The sequence below is a fragment of the Hydra vulgaris genome, chromosome 02, assembly GCF_038396675.1.
Source record: "Hydra vulgaris chromosome 02, alternate assembly HydraT2T_AEP".
Lineage (NCBI taxonomy): Eukaryota > Metazoa > Cnidaria > Hydrozoa > Anthoathecata > Hydridae > Hydra > Hydra vulgaris.
The window spans coordinates 21135846-21155748 of record NC_088921.1 but is presented as its reverse complement, the minus strand read 5'-3'; the positions used below and the strand labels follow the sequence as shown (position 1 = coordinate 21155748).

The following is a 19903-nucleotide window of genomic DNA, read 5'->3' as shown; positions in this document are numbered from 1 at the left end:
TCATCAGCAGCAGCAGCTGAGACCATTAGCGATGTTAGACACTCTGAAAGTGAAGATATTTTCTTTTTTCCAATCTGGGCCGCGCTCAGCAGTAGTGCAAAGCCGAGGCAACCCGTGGTCAGGGCAAGGTAAACCTATGATCCCATGACCTAATGCCAAAAATCAGATTAATATATGAGCCGGACTGTGCCGGCGTACCAGATATTAAACTGATAAGAACAGATAATTTTTTTTTTTTTTTTTTTTTTTTTTTTTTTTTTTTTCAATTATTTTGTTATGTCGCTTGTTAAGTTTTATTTTTTATTAAATTGTGAATACATTCTATAGGATGTATATAATGTAACTATTTGATGTGACATTAGTTGTACTTTCATTTATTAAGATGGTGTAAGAAACTTTATTTATTTATATCTTGACATTTGTAGAGTTTTTATTTATCTAAATGGTGAAGACCAGAGAGTTATTATTTATATTGCTTATTGCATTATTCATACAGAATGTGTCATTGAATATGTTGATTTGTTTAATTTTGACATATTTATTGTATTTGATTTCCCATAAATATTTAATTTCGTTTTTAATTTTTGCTATTATTGTTTTTGATGTTGTGTTTTTTTTTTCTTTTACATTTTTGTTTCTAGCTCTCCATAGCTCCGTTGTGATTATATTTGTTAGTGTTGTTACAATTTTTGCTGTAAAGTTGTTTTTTGGTAGGTTTTCTGTGTTTATTAGAAAAACTGTATGAACTGTGTTAAACTTTTGTTCTGGGATAAGTTTTTCGTAAATGTTTTTGAAAGCTAGCCACACACTTCTTGCGATCTTACATGAAATGAAGGGGTGCAATGTGTCCTCATTTTTACCACAAACTTTACAGGCTGTGTTTCCTCGTCCTCGATTTTTGTTCCACTTTTTTATTTTTTCAAAAGTTGGTAACGAGTCTGTCAGAATTCTCCAAAGTGTGTTTTTGCACGGGCCTTGTGCATATGATTTAAAGTTTTGTAGCCATATTTTTTTCCAAGGTAGGTTCCTTTGAAGTTTAACTTCCCATTTTATTTGTACTTTTTTGATGCTTGGGTTATCTTCTGCTTTCAGCAAGTGGATATATAGATTTTTTGATGTTATTTTGTTGATTTTAAATATTTCGTTTGATAGTTTAAAGGTGTCTATAATATCTTTATAGTAGAATGGTGGGTCTTGTAGGGATTTCGGAAATTTGTTTTCTGTTAGGAATAACCATTGGGGATAATATAGTTTGGCAAATTTAGTAAAAGAGTATGCTAAGAAGTAATTTTGTATGTAGTAGAGTTCGTGTGGATTTTGACATTCTTTCATGTTTAAAGCGTGCTTCATTCTCAGGGCTAGACATTGCCTTTCTGTGTCTAGAATTCCAAGTCCACCAATATCTGTTGGTAAATTAAGGATGTCTCTTTTAATTGGTTCGGCGTGTTCACTCTGCCAAATATAAGCTGATATTGTTTTTTTTATTTGTTTAAGTGTTATTATATTTGTCGGAAAAACATTTGCAACGAACCAAATTTTAGACAGAGCTAGCGTGTTTAGGAATATTGCTTTGCATCTGAGGGAAACATTGCGGTATTTAAAGGATTTTGCTTTTTTTTGAAAATTTTCAAAGGCCATATTCCAATTTATGTTGGCCGTATATGCAAGGTCAGTATGGAAGTGTATACCTAATATTTTTATACCATACAAATTCGACCAATTAATGTTAAAGTTGGTTTGCATTAAAGCAGTAGTTGTGTTTTCGTATTCTAAGTAATTGAAGCCTCCTAGTGCCAGTGCTTTGGTTTTAGTTTTATTTATATTAGATCCGGAAGCTTCCTGGAATTGATCTAGTGTTTTGAAAGCTTCAATTACTGAATTCGAGCTACTCATGAACATTGTGGTATCATCAGCGTATTGCATAACTTTTAGTTTGAATTTAGTACCAGGCAGTGGAATACCATCTATTTTTTGATTGTTTCTTAATCGAATCGCTAAAGGTTCGACAGCCATGCAGTACAGCATTAAGGATATTGGATCACCCTGCCTGACACCTTTATTGATTGGGAATGGTTTACTCATAAACCCGTTGTTATATATTAACGATTGGTTATTTTTTAGCGTTTGTTTTATTGCATTTGTGAATTTTTGTCCTAAATTATATTTTTCTAAAACTTGTATTAGAAAGTTTCGATCAATTTTATCAAAAGCTTTTTCTTGATCTATTGTAAGAATAAAGCTTTTGATGTTTTTATCATTTGTGTATTGAATAAGGTCTCTGACCAGAAATATGTTAGAGAATATATTCCGGCCAGGAACGGAGCATGTTTGTGAGGTGCCAAGAATAGTGTTCAGAACTTTTGATAATCTTATGGCTAAGGCTTTGGTGATAATTTTGTAATCACTACATAGCAAAGATATTGGACGCCAGTTCTTTAAATCTGATAGATCTCCACCTTTTGGTAAGAGGCATATTAGAGCTGATCTTTGTGACCAGGAAAGTCCATCACTTGTTTCGAAAATATTTTTGTTTGCAAGTTGAGTGAATTCTTCCCCATAGATGTCCCAGTACTCTTGGTACAACTCTACAGGAAGTCCATCTATACCGGGGGTTTTTCCTTTTTTTAGAGATAATGCTGCATTTAGAAGCTCTTCTTTGCTGAAGTCGATGTTCAGATAAGCGTTTTGCTCTTTAGTTAAGGGGTTGTTAATGCATGACAGGAAAGATTTTTGTTTTTTTATGCAGAGTTCTTGTTTTTTAAATAGGGTTTTATAGTATTTTCTTGTTAACTTAAGAATATTTTCAGTATCGGTGTATAAGTGGTCATCATTTTTGATTTCTGTAATTGTTTTTTTAATTTGATTGTTTCTTTCCAAATGAAATAGAATTCTAGACGGTTTTTCATTATCTTCAATTATTGTTTGCTTTGTTCTTATAAATATACCATCGTGAAAAGAGAGCTCTTTCAGTTCAGTTTTAAGTTGTTTAATTTTTTCTTTGTTTGGGTTTAGGTTTTGTTTTTCAGACTCAATCATTCTTTCAAGGTAAAATTTTTTTCGATATTTTTCTTTTTGTTTTATGGATGAGATGCCAATTGCTACGGATTTAATTTGATGTTTCACTATGTCCCACCATTGGTTACTATTCTCATATAGATGTTTTTCTTCTTTAAATTTTTCAAAATCAAGTTTAAGGTTCTCCTTAAACTGGCTATCTGTTAGTAAAGTTGTGTTTAGATGCCAGTAACCTGGACCTTTTTCATTATATGTTTCCGCAGGGTATTGGCAAAGCAAAGCTCGATGGTCACTTAGTTTCGGGTCAATAATACTAATTTTTATTTGTGTTTTCTTGTTTACTGAACTATAGATTCGATCAATACGACTCCTATAGGACTTATCTTTCTTTTCAAATGTGTATTCTTTTTTTATAGGGTTCGTTTTACGAAATAGATCTATTAAGTTGTGGTTTTCAGTAAAATTGTTTAAATTAACTTTCCCTAGGGTATTGTTTTTATTTAGCTGGTCTCCTCCATCTCTATCAAGGAATGGGTTTTCGACCATGTTAAAGTCTCCAACGAGAAAAAGAAAGTTAGAGTTTCGGACATGTTTATTTAATGAGCCGAAGAAGAATTCTTTTTCCTGAGGCTCGTTAGGTCAGTAAATATTTATTATCCTTATATACAGTTTATTAAGTTTGACGTTAGCTGCTAGGATCCTTCCATTTTTGTCACGAGAGATTTCACTAAAAGGGCTTTCATGTTTACTAAGGATCGCTACACCACGTTCCTTTGCATTTCCGTTGTTCCATATTGCAGAACCTCCACTTTTAGCTTTCCATTCCTTTGTCCAAAGGTTTTGTTTTTCTATGGTGCAGTGAGTTTCTTGCATACATATCAGGTCGCAGTCTACATTTAGGAAAAAATTTATAACATTGTGTCTCTTACAATCATTATTTAAACCGTTTACATTAAAAGAGATAATTTTGATTGCCATGACTAAAACCTAAATTTTTTTTTATTTTTTTTATTTTGTTTTTTATGGATTTTTTATTTTTATTGGCTTTTAAAAGTTTTATATTTTTATTTGTATAAATATATATATATATATTTTTTTAAATTTTATATTTCCATATCATTTAGTTTATTATTATTATTTATTTGATATTGGGTACTAATCATGTGTTCATATTTTGGGTTTGTTTCGGGACATTTCCTTTCCGAATTAATATTAGAGTCTATATTGGATTTTTTTAAAGTTAACATTTTTGAGTCAAGCTGAGTTGTTTTTCTTTTCAGTGCCTTTTCTTGGGCATCTACGCAAGTTTCATCTTGTTCCATATCTTCATTTTGGTTAATTTCTGGACGGGGTGTGTCTACTTCTTCCATTTTCTTATTTTCATTAATTTCAAGATTAAGCTTTTTGCTTTGTATCACATCCATGCTTTGAGTAAGATTGTTATCGTATTTAGGCATTTTATATTCAAAGTTTAGATTTGTTTTTTCAGGTTGGAGGTTTTCCCCAGACTCCTTTGTGTTTATATAATTTTCTTTTTCTTTTTCGTTTATTGTTATACACTCAGTGGTTTCATTTTGGGAGGTTAGTTGGTTTTTGATCTCCGTCCCAGTTAATTTAGGTTCATCTTTATTATTAACATTATAAGTGCTATTTGTGGGATTATTTTTCATAGCAGGGTTGTTTTCCTGTCCAGTATATATGATTCTAACTTTATATCCCTCTATTTCAATAATTTTGGGTATGGGTTTTTCGATTTTATCCATAACCGCTGTTAAAATACCCGTGTAGTATTGAGTTTTGTTCTTTGGAGTTGCTTTCATTACGGATCGGGAGTAGATATGTTTCCCGTGGCCTAACTTCTCCAAAGCTTCCCCAACAATAAATCCTTTATATTCTAGAGGTAGACCCAACACAGACACAGTAACACGCTCGCTCGGATGTCTGGTAGGGGTTGAATTAGTAAAGCGATGGTGGAAACCTTTAATATCCAGTCCCTTTTCTAGCAGTTTGTTTTTTGTTTTGTCATTTTTTAAGGTTAATTCAATAATTGAATCATTCCTTATTAGCTGAACTCCATCAATATCCTTATCTAATTCGTTTTCCTCTAAAGCTATAAGCACATCTTCGATGTTTAACTGGTGTTGTAGTTCACTAAGTAAAGTCTTATTTAATTGCCTAAGATGTTGTTTTGGTTGTGTTGGTTTTATAACTTGGGCATATGAACGCGTCATACTCCCGATTGCGTTAAAATCCATATTTTCTTGCGCAGGTTTTAACATTTTTGGTGTTATAATTATATAAAGTCACTAGCGTATAAAAACACTAGAGGCTAGTAGTAAAAAAAAACTAGTTTGATTTATAACAAATTAATGTGAAAAACTATACTAAACTATACTATAAGCCAATAAGCCTTAGAAATTATAAATACTCATAGGTATTTATATAAAGAACGCTGTCTCCTCTAAAACCGGTACCCGATCTTAGCCATTAGGCCGAGAAGCGATAACTGAACACTGCAGACATAGTCGGACTGACGCCGTCTTCAACAATGTACTTGTGGTTTGAATTAGAACGTCTAATCATTTTCGTCGTCGTCATCATCAGCAGCATCATCAGCAGCAGCAGCTGAGACCATTAGCGATGTTAGACACTCTGAAAGTGAAGATATTTTCTTTTTTCCAATCTGGGCCGCGCTCAGCAGTAGTGCAAAGCCGAGGCAACCCGTGGTCAGGGCAAGGTAAACCTATGATCCCATGACCTAATGCCAAAAATCAGATTAATATATGAGCCGGACTGTGCCGGCGTACCAGATATTAAACTGATAAGAACAGATACTTTTTTTTTTTTTTTTTTTTTTTTTTTACCAACCAACTAGAGTGACCTGAAGCTGAAACCAGACTTACACAGGGCCCTAGAAGATAGGTTTATTTTTTATTTGTTTGGAAATGTAAATATTTTTTATTGCCTAATTAAAGGTAATTAATGTAGCTACAAAGCCATTTATAATAAAGTTTTATATATATGTTTTAAGATAAGTAAAGATATTTGTTTGGTTTTAGTATGGTTTTATAATTTTTATTATTTATTTTTTTTTAAATTTAATTTTGTAATTCTAAATGCTTTTTTATTTTTTATTTTTGTTTTTCTGAGACATTTTTCAATACCATTCGTCTCGGTTATTTATAAAAGTTTTTGGATTTTGACTTTGTTCTCGTTTAGCATCCTCCATTGCCTTCCGTCTAGCTATTTTTTCTTCTTCATATAACTTTCGTTTTGCTAATTTTTGTTCTTCATATTCCTGTCGTCTTTCAAGTTTTTCTTTTTCGTACTCAGCTCTTCGATATCGAACATACCTTTTCAGATCTTCTTCACTGCACCTATTTTTGTTAAAACCGTTAAAAAAGTTTGCGTTAAAACACCATAAATCGTGGTAACTCATGGTTTCAAATTCTTTTGGTAGTTCAACTCCGGATACATCAATTTCTTTTCTTACGTGTCTATTATCATAGTAATGGTTTTCTATCGCTTGGTCTATATTTATTTCTTCGGATGGTATGTTAACTTCTTCCTCTACGTCTTCTTCATTGTTAGTTTTTTTACTGTTTTGATTTTGTGTAAGGGTTTCAGTATTTATTGATAATTTGACTTTCTTGGTACTTGTTGGTGTTGGTTTTTATTTCAAAAATTTTATCGTTGGTTTTAATTATCTCAACAACATCTTTGTAGTAAAAGGGAAGGTCATTAATTGATTTTGGAAAGTTGTTTCTGGTTAGAAACAACCATTGGGGGTAATTGGTTTTTGCTCTTCTAGTTAGGTGGTGGGCTAAATAGTAGTTTTGGATGAAACAAGACTCGTGAGAGTTATCTTGTTCCTTTATTAAAAAAATATTTTTGGTTCGGAGGGCTAAGCACTGATTTTTGGTATCAAGGATGCCTAGTCCTCCTTTATTAATGGGTATATTTAAGATGTCATATTTTAATGAATGCGCGTATTCGCTTTGCCAGAGGTACGCGGATATTTCTTTTTTTATTTGTTTAGAAATTGTTTCGCTGATTGGGAAGCCGTTGGCCACGAACCATACCTTTGAGAGTGCAAGAGTGTTTACAAAAACACCCTTGCATCTCAAAGATATGTTCCGGTATTTGAAGCTTTTGATTTTTTTCCTAAAGCTTTCAACGGCTTTCTTCCAATTCACGCTAGCGGTGTAAGCTAGGTCGGTGTGGAAGGTTATTCCTAAAATTTTGATGCCGGTGGCGTTGCACCAGTTGATGTTGAAACATTTTTGTTTCAACACTCTGGCTGTGTTTTCGTAGTGGATGTGATTGAAGCCACCCAACGCCAGGCCTTTGGTTTTGTTTTTGTTTATGTTTGAGCCTGAGGCTTCCTCGAAGTCGTCTAGCGTTTTAAAAACGCATTCGATCGACTTTGGGTTCCTCAGGAACATCGTGGTGTCATCTGCATATTGGGAGACTTTTAATTTGTTTTTAGTTCCTGGAAGAGGAATGCCGTCCACATCAGGATTGTTTCTGATGTCTAGGGCCAGCGACTCCACAACCAGGCAGTAAAGCATAAGGGATATCGGGTCGCCTTGGCGAACTCCTCTGCTTATACTGAACGGCTTGCTCATGTAGCCGTTATTCAAAATAATAGATTGGGTGTTTTTCATTGTTTGTTCAATGGCGCTAATAAATTTTTTGCCTAGATTGAATTTCTGAAGTGTTTTGACCAGGAAGCTCCTGTCGATTTTGTCGTAGGCTTTTTCCTGGTCAATTGTAATCAGGACACCATCGATGTTTTTCTCGTTAGTATATTGTATTAAATCTCTAACCAGACAAATGTTGGAGAATATGTTTCTTCCCGGTACCGAGCACGTTTGCGACGGTCCGAGGATAGTGTTGAGTACCTTTGATAGCCTCAAGGCGAGGGCTTTTGTGGCTATTTTATAGTCCGCGCACAGCAGGGATATCGGTCGCCAGTTCTGCAGCGCAGTTAGGTCTCCTTCTTTAGGAAGAAGACTTATCAGCGCCGTTCTTTGGGACCATGACAGCTCGTTGTTTACTTCGAAGACGTTAGCGTTCATGAGAACGGTTAGTTCTTCTCCGTAAACATCCCAGCATTCTTGATAGAATTCTACTGGGAGGCCGTCTATCCCTGGTGTTTTGCCTTTGTTTAAAGACATGGCCGCGTTTAAAAGCTCCTCACTGCTAAACGGGATGTTTAAAAACGCATTTTGATTATCCGAGAGCGAACTCGTAATGTTTTTTAAAAATTGGTTTTGCTTTTCTGTATTCAGCTTTTTTGCTTTGTATAAGTTTTTGTAAAATTTTCTGATTGTTTCTATTACATGAACGGTGTCCGTTTGCATGACATCGCCATCTTTAATTTGGTTTAGAACTTTTTTCTTTTGGTTATTTTTTTCCATATGAAGGAGAGCTTTGGAAGGTTTTTCACCCTCCTCTGCCAGGGTTTGCTTCGTTCTGACGAAAACGCCCCCGTCGCAGACGAGTTCTTGAAGCTCAGAATTTAGGTCTTCAAGTGTTTCCAAGTCTCTTTCTGGTTTTTGGTTTTCAATTTCAATTTGTTTTCGAATGTTATTTTGTTTGCATTTTAGTTCGCGCTTTTTTCTTTTAGATGTTTCTATAGCAATCAACTTTATGCGGGATTTTGTAATATCCCACCATTGATTGCTATTGAGGTAATTGTTTTTATTATTTTTTTCTTGTTCAAAATCGCTTTTTAGTTTCGCTTTAAAAGCGTGGTCGCTTAATAGAGAAACATTTAGGTGCCAAAAGCCCGGGCCTCTCTCACTCTTGTTATCGAGTATAAAAGTACAGCCGAAGGCTCTGTGATCACTCAGTATGTTCTCTATTGTGGCGCATTCACAGTTCCTCGAGGTCGTCAAAGGAACATAGATTCTATCGATTCTACTTTTGAAACTTTTGTCTGGCTTTTCATAGGTAAAGTCAACTTTGTTTGGATTACTCTTGCGAAATACGTCTACTAAATCAAATTTTTCGCAAAAGTATCTCAAATTGACTCTACCCACAGTATTATTTTTGTTAAAGAGATCCCCTCCCTCCCTGTCTAAATGGGGGTTTTCAACCATGTTAAAGTCACCCGCGAGGATCATATAATCCGATCCTCGCGCGTGCTTTTTAACCTGTTTAAAAAAATTTTCTCTATGTTGCGGATCATTAGGTCCGTATATATTAATTATTCTTATTGTTGTGTGTTTTTGAGAGAAACTGGCAGCAAGAATTCTCCCGCTGTCGTCTTGGCTAATTTCGTTAAATATATGTTCATTTTTAGATAGAATGGCAACACCCCGCTCTTTTTGGTTTCCGTTATTCCAAATAGAGCTACCATTTGTTTGGTGTTTCCATTCTAAACTCCATTTGTTGTTGCTTTCTTCGGTACTATGCGTTTCTTGCAAGCATATCACGTCATAGTCCGAATTATTGAGGAATCGAAATATTTTGTTACGTTTGGTCTCGGTTTGGAGACCATTCACGTTCAGCGTTAGAATTCTTACTTCCATTTTTCATGACAAAGTTTTTTTTATAAGATTGAATTAAACAAAAGAAATTCTTATTGAAAATATAAAATCACACACTTAGGTTGGCTAATAATAAATCAAATTTCGTGAAGAAGTAAATAAAATAATAAATTAAAAGACTCTCACCGCACCCCAAGCCGGTGGTTTACATTTCCGTGCGCTGTTCTCCTTTTCGCTCGTGCTTCTCTTTTCGTTTTTCGTTGCGTTTTTCTTTTTCTGTTCAGTTCCAGGCAAGTTCCGTCGTCATTGCTAGCTTTGTCCTCTTCGATAGTCTCAGCTCCACTGCACGATGATGCGTCAGTCATACCTTGGTCGCTATGGGTTTCTTGGATATCGATGGGAAGGACTTCAGAGGACTCCTCTTTGGTTGATAAATAAGGTGAGTCAGGAGTTACGGTAGAGGTAGCTATCGGTTGGGTGGTGCAGGGTGTTTCAGACGCTTGCGGTGCTGTCGAGATTTTTGTTGATAGTTCTTCAACTATGTGGTCGGCCGGAATTAAGGCCATTGCTTGGGTCGGTTGATCTTTGTTAACCGAGGTTATAGGCTGTGCTACTGTGGCTGTTGGAAATTGCCCAGTCTGGTTGTTATGCTGAGTTCTGACGTTGTAGCCGTCTATTTTCAGATGAGTTGGAATGGGTCTCGGCATGTCTTCCATCACCGCCACAAGGATTCCCGAGTAGTAGAGTAATCCACTCACGGGAGTTTTCCTCATGACAGGCTTTGTATACACATGCCTGCCATAACCCAAACGCTCAAAGGTTTTTCCAACGATCAGGTTTTTGTCCTCAATGGGAAGGCCAAACACAGAAACATGAATTCTGGAGGTTGGCGCCCTTTCAGGGTTTGATTTATAAAAGATGTGATGGAAACGGTTAATAACAAGTCCCCTCTCTAATAAGAGGTTCCTTGTTGTCTCCGTCCTCATCACGATTTCCAAAATAGAATTGTTATGAATTAATTGCAAACCTTCGAGGTCGGCTGCCATTCCTTCTTTTTCTAGTGACATCAAAATTTCTGTAATGGTTGTTTTTTTTTGAAGCCTGCATAACAGGGTTTTTGGTAACATCTTTTTCGTTTCATAAACATCATTATTTTCTATATTTTCCGCAGAAGATTTAGCTGCGTTAGCGTAACTTTTTTTTTTGGTTGGTCCGTTAAGGTCCGCAGATTTCAAATTTTTGGGCAGGGCTTCCGCCTGCTTTGTTTTCGGATGGTTCCCATCGTCCGCTTCGCTGTGTTGATCGTCTGAAGAACTGTATTCGATGTTGACGTCGACAAACAGCTTTCCTTCCGCAACCAATTTCATTCGTTCTAGAGATCTTTTCGCGATTTCATCGGTATTTGCAGCCATTGAAAAATGCCAATGCAAAAACCTCCTTTTTAAAAATAAATTTCCAAAAAACCACTAAAAATATAAATTCCATTTTAAATATCGCTGTCTCGGCTAAAATCACGAACAGATACTACCCTTGATCTTAGCCATTAGGCCGAGAAGCGATAACTGAACACTGCAGACATAGTCGGACTGACGCCGTCTTCAACAATGTACTTGTGGTTTGAATTAGAACGTCTAATCATTTTCGTCGTCGTCATCATCAGCAGCATCATCAGCAGCAGCAGCTGAGACCATTAGCGATGTTAGACACTCTGAAAGTGAAGATATTTTCTTTTTTCCAATCTGGGCCGCGCTCAGCAGTAGTGCAAAGCCGAGGCAACCCGTGGTCAGGGCAAGGTAAACCTATGATCCCATGACCTAATGCCAAAAATCAGATTAATATATGAGCCGGACTGTGCCGGCGTACCAGATATTAAACTGATAAGAACAGATACTTTTTTTTTTTTTTTTTTTTTTTTTTTTTTTTTTATCTACTTTCTAGTCCAAGGCACTGGAAGGCAGTTTAATTTTATATTTTTTGTTTATTTATATAATTTTGTGGTTTTATGTTTTTGTTTTATAGTTTTGTATTTTTATTTTTGTTTTAATGTTTTATATTTTTATTGGGTCATCAAGGGTTTAAAAAGTAACTCTTGGATGTGACTTATTATTTCTTGTAACAGTTTCTTTTTATTATTATTAAATATATTTTTAATTTATTTGGTACTTTAAATGAATTTAGAATTTTTTGCTTTGAATATAGTTGTTTCTGTAGGGATATATTTTGTTATTCTTGTAGTTTTTACTTTTTTTGTTTTTTTATTTGGTTTATTTGTTTTCTTTGACGTCTATCCTCTTGCTTTAATTCATGGTCTTTAATAAATGTAAAAAATTCTTTTTTTCGTTGGTCCCATTCTGCTATTTTATGAGCAACATACTTTTTTGTTTCTTCAAGTGGACAGTCCTCTTCGTTATAGTTTTTGAATTCTTTTTTGTTATATGAATACATCTCGCCTGAATCCATATTTTTAAAACTAACTGGCGTTATTATTCCTTTTCTTTTTTGTTCGTTTTCAAGTGCTTTATAGTTACGGAGTTCTGACACGTATTGGTCCCATTCAGCTTTTTTATAATCCTTAAGTTTTTGTAGGTCTTCTTCGCTACAGTTATATCTGTCAAAGTTTTTAAATAAACTCCAGTTACGTTCTACCATTTCTAAATGGTTCATACCGTCAAGCTCATCAGGTATATTTATTTCTCCATCTTCAGTTTCAGTTGTTAGTATATTTTCGTTTTTACTACATTCACTTAATTTACTCTCAACATTTTCAGTATCTTGAGTTACTTCATCGTTTTGGATTGCAATCGTTTCTGGTTCTGTGTTGTCTTTGGTCGGAATTGATGTTTCTTTGTTAGGAATTGATTCTTTAGTTGATTCTTTCTCTTGTTCGAGTTTTTCTATTTTTTCGCTTGATGATAGTTTTTGAGTTTTGTTCAGATTATTATCCGGTAGTTGTTGCCCAGTATATATTGTTCTAACATTATACCCCCTTATACTTAGATTTCTAGGTATTGGTTTTAACAGGTTATCAATAATAACCACTAAAATACCAGAGAAATATGGTGTTCCATTCTTTGGTGTTGTTTTGAACACGGGTCTGGTGTGAATGTGCTTACCATATCCTAATTCCTCCAGCGCCATTCCTACTGGAAACGCCTTTTTTTCTAGCGGAAGACCGATAACGGACACCGCGACACGTTTACTTATGTTTCGGGTCGGTGTTGAGTTATAAAAGCGGTGTATTACACCGTTGACACAGAGACCCTTTTCTTGGAGCAATGATTTGGCTTTGCCAGTTTTCATGACCAGTTCGATCATTGTTCCGCTACGGATTATTTGAAAACCTTCTAGGTCTTTATCTAAACCAGCATCTTCAAGAGCCGATAGAACATCGAGCTCTGTAATGTTCTTAGTAATATGACTCAAAAGAGTCCTACTAAGAATGCTGTATCTATTAGGTTGATTTTTAATTGAAGATGAAATTGCTTGAGAATAGCTTTTATTGATGGCGCTAATGCTTATGTTACCAGTATCATTTTCTATTGCAGTTGTAATCATATTAGTAATACACTATGTGTATCATATAGTAAACAAACTCTCGGTCACACAATACCACTCAAAATAAACACTCTCACTCCTCCCAACCTTCTACAAACTAAAGTTGCCTTACAGACAACCCGTTGTAGGGGCAGGGTAAACTCTCAAATACTATAAGAGGCACGTAGACCTCACCAAAAGTAATCAGCTGCTCAATTATACACCTAATGTCTAAGAATCAAGAACAGATACTACACTTGATCTTAGCCATTAGGCCGAGAAGCGATAACTGAACACTGCAGACATAGTCGGACTGACGCCGTCTTCAACAATGTACTTGTGGTTTGAATTAGAACGTCTAATCATTTTCGTCGTCGTCATCATCAGCAGCATCATCAGCAGCAGCAGCTGAGACCATTAGCGATGTTAGACACTCTGAAAGTGAAGATATTTTCTTTTTTCCAATCTGGGCCGCGCTCAGCAGTAGTGCAAAGCCGAGGCAACCCGTGGTCAGGGCAAGGTAAACCTATGATCCCATGACCTAATGCCAAAAATCAGATTAATATATGAGCCGGACTGTGCCGGCGTACCAGATATTAAACTGATAAGAACAGATACTTTTTTTTTTTTTGAACTACCTACTAGTCAAAGGCGTTAGAAGGCAGTTTTAATTTTATATTTTTTGTTTATTAATTAAATTTTATGGTTTTATATTTTGTTTTTGTGTTTTATATTTTTATTTTTGTTTTCATTTTATTTTAGTTTTACTGAGTTATTAAGAGTTTAGAAAGTATCTCTAGGAGATGACTTAATAACAATTGTTACAGTTATTATTTTGTTTTATTATATTTGTAATACGTTTTGGAATAGTTTAATATATAATTAAAATAGGTTATAGTTTATTCAATCAGTTTTTGCCTTTTTTCTTTTTTTATTAGATTTAGTTGTAATTTATTCTGTCTTTCCTTTTGTTTTTTTTCGTGGTCTTTAATAAACATAGTAAATTCTTTTCTTCGTTGATCCCATTCCGCTTTTTTATGTGCTACGTATTTTTCTTCATCATCAGTTGAATAGTCTTCTTCGTAATAGTTTTTAAATTCTTTTTTATTATAAGAATACATTTCGCCTGAATCCATAGCTTTAAAAGAAATTGGCGTCAACATCCCTTTTCTTTGTTGCTTTTTTTCTAGTGCTCTGTAGTTACGACGCTCTGACTCGTACTCGTCCCACTCAGCCTTTTTATACCTCTTTAGTTTATTTAATTCTTCTTCGGAGCAGTTATATCTGTCAAAATTTTTAAAAGCTTTCCAGTTAAATTCTACTATTTCTAAATGGTTCATGTCCTCAAGTTCTTCAAGTATGGTAATTTCTCCTTCTTCTAAATCTTCTGTTGATATATTATCCATAACACCTCTTTCAGTTGTGATATTGTTTTCACTTTTAGTACTTTGAGGTGCTAAATCATTTGGATTTGCTACCTTTATTGGTTCCGCTGTTTCTATGTTTACAGTTGATTTTTCTTTATTAATTAATGTTTCATTTAGTTCTTTTTTCTCTATTTCAGGTCCGATTTTACTATCCGTTGATTCCTTCTCTACTCTATCAGTTAATGGTGTTTTTTGTGTTTCTATTTCGTTTAGATTAGCTTTTGGTTGATCTTGTCCTGTATAGACGATTCTAAGATTATATCCCCTTAGTCTTAGGTTTCGAGGAATTGGTTTTAAGATGTTGTCAATAATGACAACTAAAATGCCAGAAAAGTACGGTGTTTTATTCTTTGGTGTTTTTTTAAACACTGGTCTTGTGTGAATAATGTTTACCATAGCCTAAGTCTTCAAGCGCTTTCCCGACTGGAAACTCCTTTTTTTCTAGAGGTAATCCAATAACGGATACCGCAATACGTTTGCTAATATTTCGAGTTGGAGTTGAGTTATGAAAACGATGTATTACACCGTTAACACAAAGACCTTTATCTTGGAGCAACGATTTTGCTCTGTCGGATTTCATGACCAGCTCAATCATAGTTCCGTTACGAATAATCTGGAATCCCTCCAGATCATCATCTAGACCTGCATCTTCGATAGCCGACAGAATATCAAGCTCTGAACAATTTTGAGTCTTATGACACAAAAGAGTCCTACTTAAAACGCTGTACTTAATCGGTTGGTTCGATGATTTAATAGCTTGACAATAGCTTTTCATGGTGGCAATACTGCCTATATTGTCCGTATCAGTTTCTAATGAATTTGTATCCATACTAGTAATACACTACGTGTACTAACTACTCTTTTTCCTCTCGGTCACTCAAAAAACACTCTAATAGTTCACACAACCTTCAACAAACTAAAGTTGCCTTACAGGCAACCCGTTGTAGAGGTAGGGTAAACTTCTTAATACACACTAAAAGGCACGTAGACCTCACCAAGAGCAATCACTAGCTCAATTAGATACCTAATGACTAAGAATCAAGAACAGATACTACACTTGATCTTAGCCATTAGGCCGGAGAAGCGATAACTGAACACTGCAGACATAGTCGGACTGACGCCGTCTTCAACAATGTACTTGTGGTTTGAATTAGAACGTCTAATCATTTTCGTCGTCGTCATCATCAGCAGCATCATCAGCAGCAGCAGCTGAGACCATTAGCAATGTTAGACACTCTGAAAGTGAAGATATTTTCTTTTTTCCAATCTAAGCCGCGCTCAGCAGTAGTGCAAAGCCGAGGCAACCCGTGGTCAGGGCAAGGTAAACCTATGATCCCATGACCTAATGCCAAAAATCAGATTAATATATGAGCCGGACTGTGCCGGCGTACCAGATATTAAACTGATAAGAACAGATACTTTTTTTTTTTTTTTTTTTTTTTTTTACCAACCAACTAGAGTGACCTGAAGCTGAAACCAGACTTACACAGGGCCCTAGAAGGCGGTGTTATTTGGGAGCCGAGACTCCGTATTTTGTCCCATTTAAGGGTTTTTTAGCCCACTTAAGGGTTTTTTGGCCCATTTAAGGGTTTAGTTGCCACTCAGCCAAAACTGAGCAGCGCCAACTTAATGGTTTATCTCCATTTAACGTCCGGAATGGACGGAACGCTATGAGATTTCCGGACGTAGAAGGAGACACTGAAAAAACGACTACGCCAAGAACCCCTATCGACTGTCACGGTTTCGATCTTGTGTTGTTTCTGCTTTCTAACAACACCAAAACCAATTGAGAGATGGTCCGGAGCCGAAATAAGAACAGATACTACACTTGATCTTAGCCATTAGGCCGAGAAGCGATAACTGAACACTGCAGACATAGTCGGACTGACGCCGTCTTCAACAATGTACTTGTGGTTTGAATTAGAACGTCTAATCATTTTCGTCGTCGTCATCATCAGCAGCATCATCAGCAGCAGCAGCTGAGACCATTAGCAATGTTAGACACTCTGAAAGTGAAGATATTTTCTTTTTTCCAATCTAAGCCGCGCTCAGCAGTAGTGCAAAGCCGAGGCAACCCGTGGTCAGGGCAAGGTAAACCTATGATCCCATGACCTAATGCCAAAAATCAGATTAATATATGAGCCGGACTGTGCCGGCGTACCAGATATTAAACTGATAAGAACAGATACTTTTTTTTTCTTTACAATGTAATTCATGTAAAAAAAATATTTTACAAAGAAACCGTGATATTTACAAAAGATTTTCGTTTAAATAACACAATAAATCAATATATTTTTAACTACAATGATGAAATATTTATATTTAAAAATTATTTTCAAGAATTTTTTTGGTTTTTTTCAAACACAAAACAAAAATAAATGTAAAACAAAATTTTAACTTAAAACTGAAAATTTTAAAACCGCAAGGTAAACAAACAAACAATAAAGGAATTATTATAATTAAAAAAGCCAAAGTAAAATTTACGTTTTTTGTATAAAGTATTATTTATAAAGATTTGCTAAATAAACAAAAAAATAATATAGGGCCCACTAGTTTTTAGTTATAAATAAATATTTATACATATTTATAAAAATGTTTTATAAATCCAAAATAAAGTCAAAGTGGTTAATTGAATTTTAAATTTTTGTTTTTTTCTTTTTGCGGATTTTATTAAAACAAAAACAAAAACAAGAATAAAACGAAAGCGAGAACGAAAATTCGAAAGTTAAAACCGCAAAATATGTAATAACATAATTTATAACATAATTACAAAATATATATTACAACACAACAAACACTTATATACTTGAGTATAAATTAAAAAAGAAAAAGAAAAGTCATGTTTATAATATATTTGGCTGGCCATTAAGCCGGGCATTTAAAAAATAAACGCATGACCGTCACACCACAAGGCTGCTGGGGTCATGCTTTTCCGTTTCACTAGTTTAAAATAAATAGTGCTGGCCATTAAGCCATGCATTTAAAAAATAAACACATGTCCGTCGCACCCACAGGGCTACTGGGGACATGCTTTTCAGTAAATATATGTACATATACTACAGGAAATAGGGAATCATTCAATATGGTTGTTTCTTTATATAGTTGAACCCAGTGTTCCTGGTTTTTGTTTAAGATGCTTTACCATGATTAATGGAAAACAAAGTATGAAACTTTTCAACATTGTTTTCACATTTTTATATTTCTCATATTTTATTTTCCATATATATTTAATTTCTTTAATAATGTTTTTAATTATTTTGGGTGGGGAGAGGATTTTACTTTCCATTACTCTTATGTTTCTTGAGCGCCATATTTCAGTAGTTATAATGTTTGTTATGGTTGTAACTAGTTTTGCTTTTGGGTCAAATCTCGCTAATTTCTCAATGTTTAAATAAAAGAGGACCTGAATGGTGTTGAAGTTTGTCTGCGGCAGAAGTTTCTCGTAAACAAACTTCAAACCACACCAAACCGCTCGAGCAACTTTCCGATGTCCCAAAAGGGTGTAATGTATTTTCGTTTTGGTTGCAGACGAGGCAATTTGTATTGGCTCACCCGCGGTTTTTAGCCCACAGTTTGCATTTTTCCTTAGTGGGTAAAATGTTTTGGAACAACTTCCACTGAGTGTTTTGGGAAGGCCCTTGGGCGTAAGACCTGAAGCACCTACTCCAGATCTTGTCCCAAGGCATGTTAGTTTCGAAAGTACTTTCCCAGAATGTTTGAGTTTTATTTATATTTAGAAAATCTCCCTGGTCACCCAAGAGAGAGTAAACTTTTTTTGTTGTTATATTTTTTTCTTTAAAAAGATTTTGTTTTAGTCTTTAAAAGCTCTACCACATCAACATAATAGAATGGCAGTTCTTTTAAAGATTTGGGAAAGTTTACTCCGGTAAGAAAGTTCCATTGGCTATAACCTTTTTTAGCATATTACTCTAAAGAGTATGCAAGATAGTATCTTTTTAAATAGAAATTTTCATGAGATTAGGTCTTCTCGAAATTGCATGAGATGCTTTAGTCTTAAAGCTGTACATTGCTTTTTGACGTCGAGAATACCTAAGCCACCCTTGTCTATTTTTAAATTTAAGATGTTTCTTTTTATTGGCTCGGCGAAGTTGCTCTGCCACAAATAAATCGAAGTTTCTTTTTTAATAGTTTTTTCATGATTTTTATTCATAGGGAAGACGTTTGCAACATACCAGACCTTTGACAGGGCCAGCGTGTTTACAAACATCCCCTTGCATTTTAATGAAACGTTTCTATATTTAAAGTGTTTTAAAATTTTAGTAAACTTGTCAACAGCTTTATTGAAATTAAATTCAGCTGTCTTTTTTAAGTTGTTAAAAAAGGTTATACCAAGAACTTTCATACCGTCTTGGTTTGACCAGTCGATAACATAGTTTTTAAAATGCAAGCGATCAATTGTGTTCTCGAGTCCCCCCAGCGCAAGGGCTTTAGTTTTTGCGATATTAATGTTTGAGCCTGTTGCATTTTCAAACAATTTTAGCACTGAAAAATTTTCGCTAAGGCATTGGGGGTTTCTGCAAGCTACAGCGGTGTCATCTGCAAATTGCAATACTTTCAAGGAAGTTGTACCAGGGAGTCCGATCCCCTCGATGCCTTGGTTGTGTTTGAACTCGAGGGCAAGTGTTTCCACTGCCACACAGTAAAGCATCAAGGAGATCGGATCCCCCTGTCGAACTCCCCTTTTTATTGGAATGGGCTTGCTCAGGTATCCGTTGTTAGAAATAATTGATTGGGTATTTTTAAAAGATTGCTTAATGGCATTCACAAAATTGTTTCCAAGATTAAATTTTTCTAAAGTTTTAATTAAGAAATCGCGATCCATCTTATCGAAAGCTTTCTCCTGGTCCAAAGACATCAAGAAAGCACCGATCTTTTTTTCGTCGGTGTAATGGATGAGGTCTCGAACCAGGAACAAGTTCGAAAAGATGTTTCTTCCGGGTACTGAGCAAGTTTGGGAGGGTTCCAGGATTTTTTCGAGAACCTTGGCCATTCTCAAAGCCAGCGCTTTTGTGACAATCTTGTAGTCAGCGCACAGCAATGAGATTGGCCTCCAGTTCTGCAGCAGCGACAAGTCTCCATCCTTCGGAAGGAGACTAATCACGGCCGTCCTCTGAGACCACGGAATGTGGTTTTCAGTGTTTTCAAAAAAGTTTTCGTTAGCCAATCGTGTGAACTCCCCCCATAAATACCCCATGTGCTCTGCCAGAATTCGACAGGAATTCCGTCGATTCCGGGAGACTATTTTTTTGAAGGGATAGGGCGGATTGATAAAGTTCATTTACGTTAAATTTTTCATTTAGAAAAGTATTTTCATCATCTTTAAGGATTTTTTGAATTTTATCAATAAATCGGTTTTGCAAATTTTCATCAAGCTTTTCGTTATTATAGAGTTTTTTGTAATATTTTCTC

The 19903-nt window shown here is 35.2% G+C and overlaps 1 non-coding gene and 9 pseudogenes across 1 annotated transcript; all 10 read right to left on the bottom strand.

Moving 5' to 3' along the window:
• Positions 1-69: 69 nt before the first annotated feature.
• Positions 70-241, bottom strand: LOC136077402 (U2 spliceosomal RNA; annotated as a pseudogene).
• A 5452-nt stretch (positions 242-5693) lies between these two features.
• On the bottom strand, positions 5694-5906 carry LOC136077329 (U2 spliceosomal RNA; annotated as a pseudogene).
• Positions 5907-10898: 4992 nt separating this feature from the next.
• On the bottom strand, positions 10899-11072 carry LOC136077471 (U2 spliceosomal RNA; annotated as a pseudogene).
• A 174-nt stretch (positions 11073-11246) lies between these two features.
• Positions 11247-11471, bottom strand: LOC136077342 (U2 spliceosomal RNA; annotated as a pseudogene).
• Positions 11472-13165: 1694 nt separating this feature from the next.
• LOC124813028 (U2 spliceosomal RNA) lies at positions 13166-13333 on the bottom strand (annotated as a pseudogene).
• A 174-nt stretch (positions 13334-13507) lies between these two features.
• Positions 13508-13702, bottom strand: LOC124812885 (U2 spliceosomal RNA; annotated as a pseudogene).
• A 1720-nt stretch (positions 13703-15422) lies between these two features.
• Positions 15423-15561, bottom strand: LOC124812989 (U2 spliceosomal RNA; annotated as a pseudogene).
• Positions 15562-15735: 174 nt separating this feature from the next.
• On the bottom strand, positions 15736-15947 carry LOC136077395 (U2 spliceosomal RNA; annotated as a pseudogene).
• Positions 15948-16222: 275 nt separating this feature from the next.
• LOC136077564 (U2 spliceosomal RNA) lies at positions 16223-16331 on the bottom strand (annotated as a pseudogene).
• A 174-nt stretch (positions 16332-16505) lies between these two features.
• Positions 16506-16702, bottom strand: LOC136077286 (U2 spliceosomal RNA). Its single transcript, XR_010637003.1, has one exon. It is a non-coding gene; the product is annotated as a U2 spliceosomal RNA (small nuclear RNA).
• Between the last annotated feature and the right edge of the window lie 3201 nt (positions 16703-19903).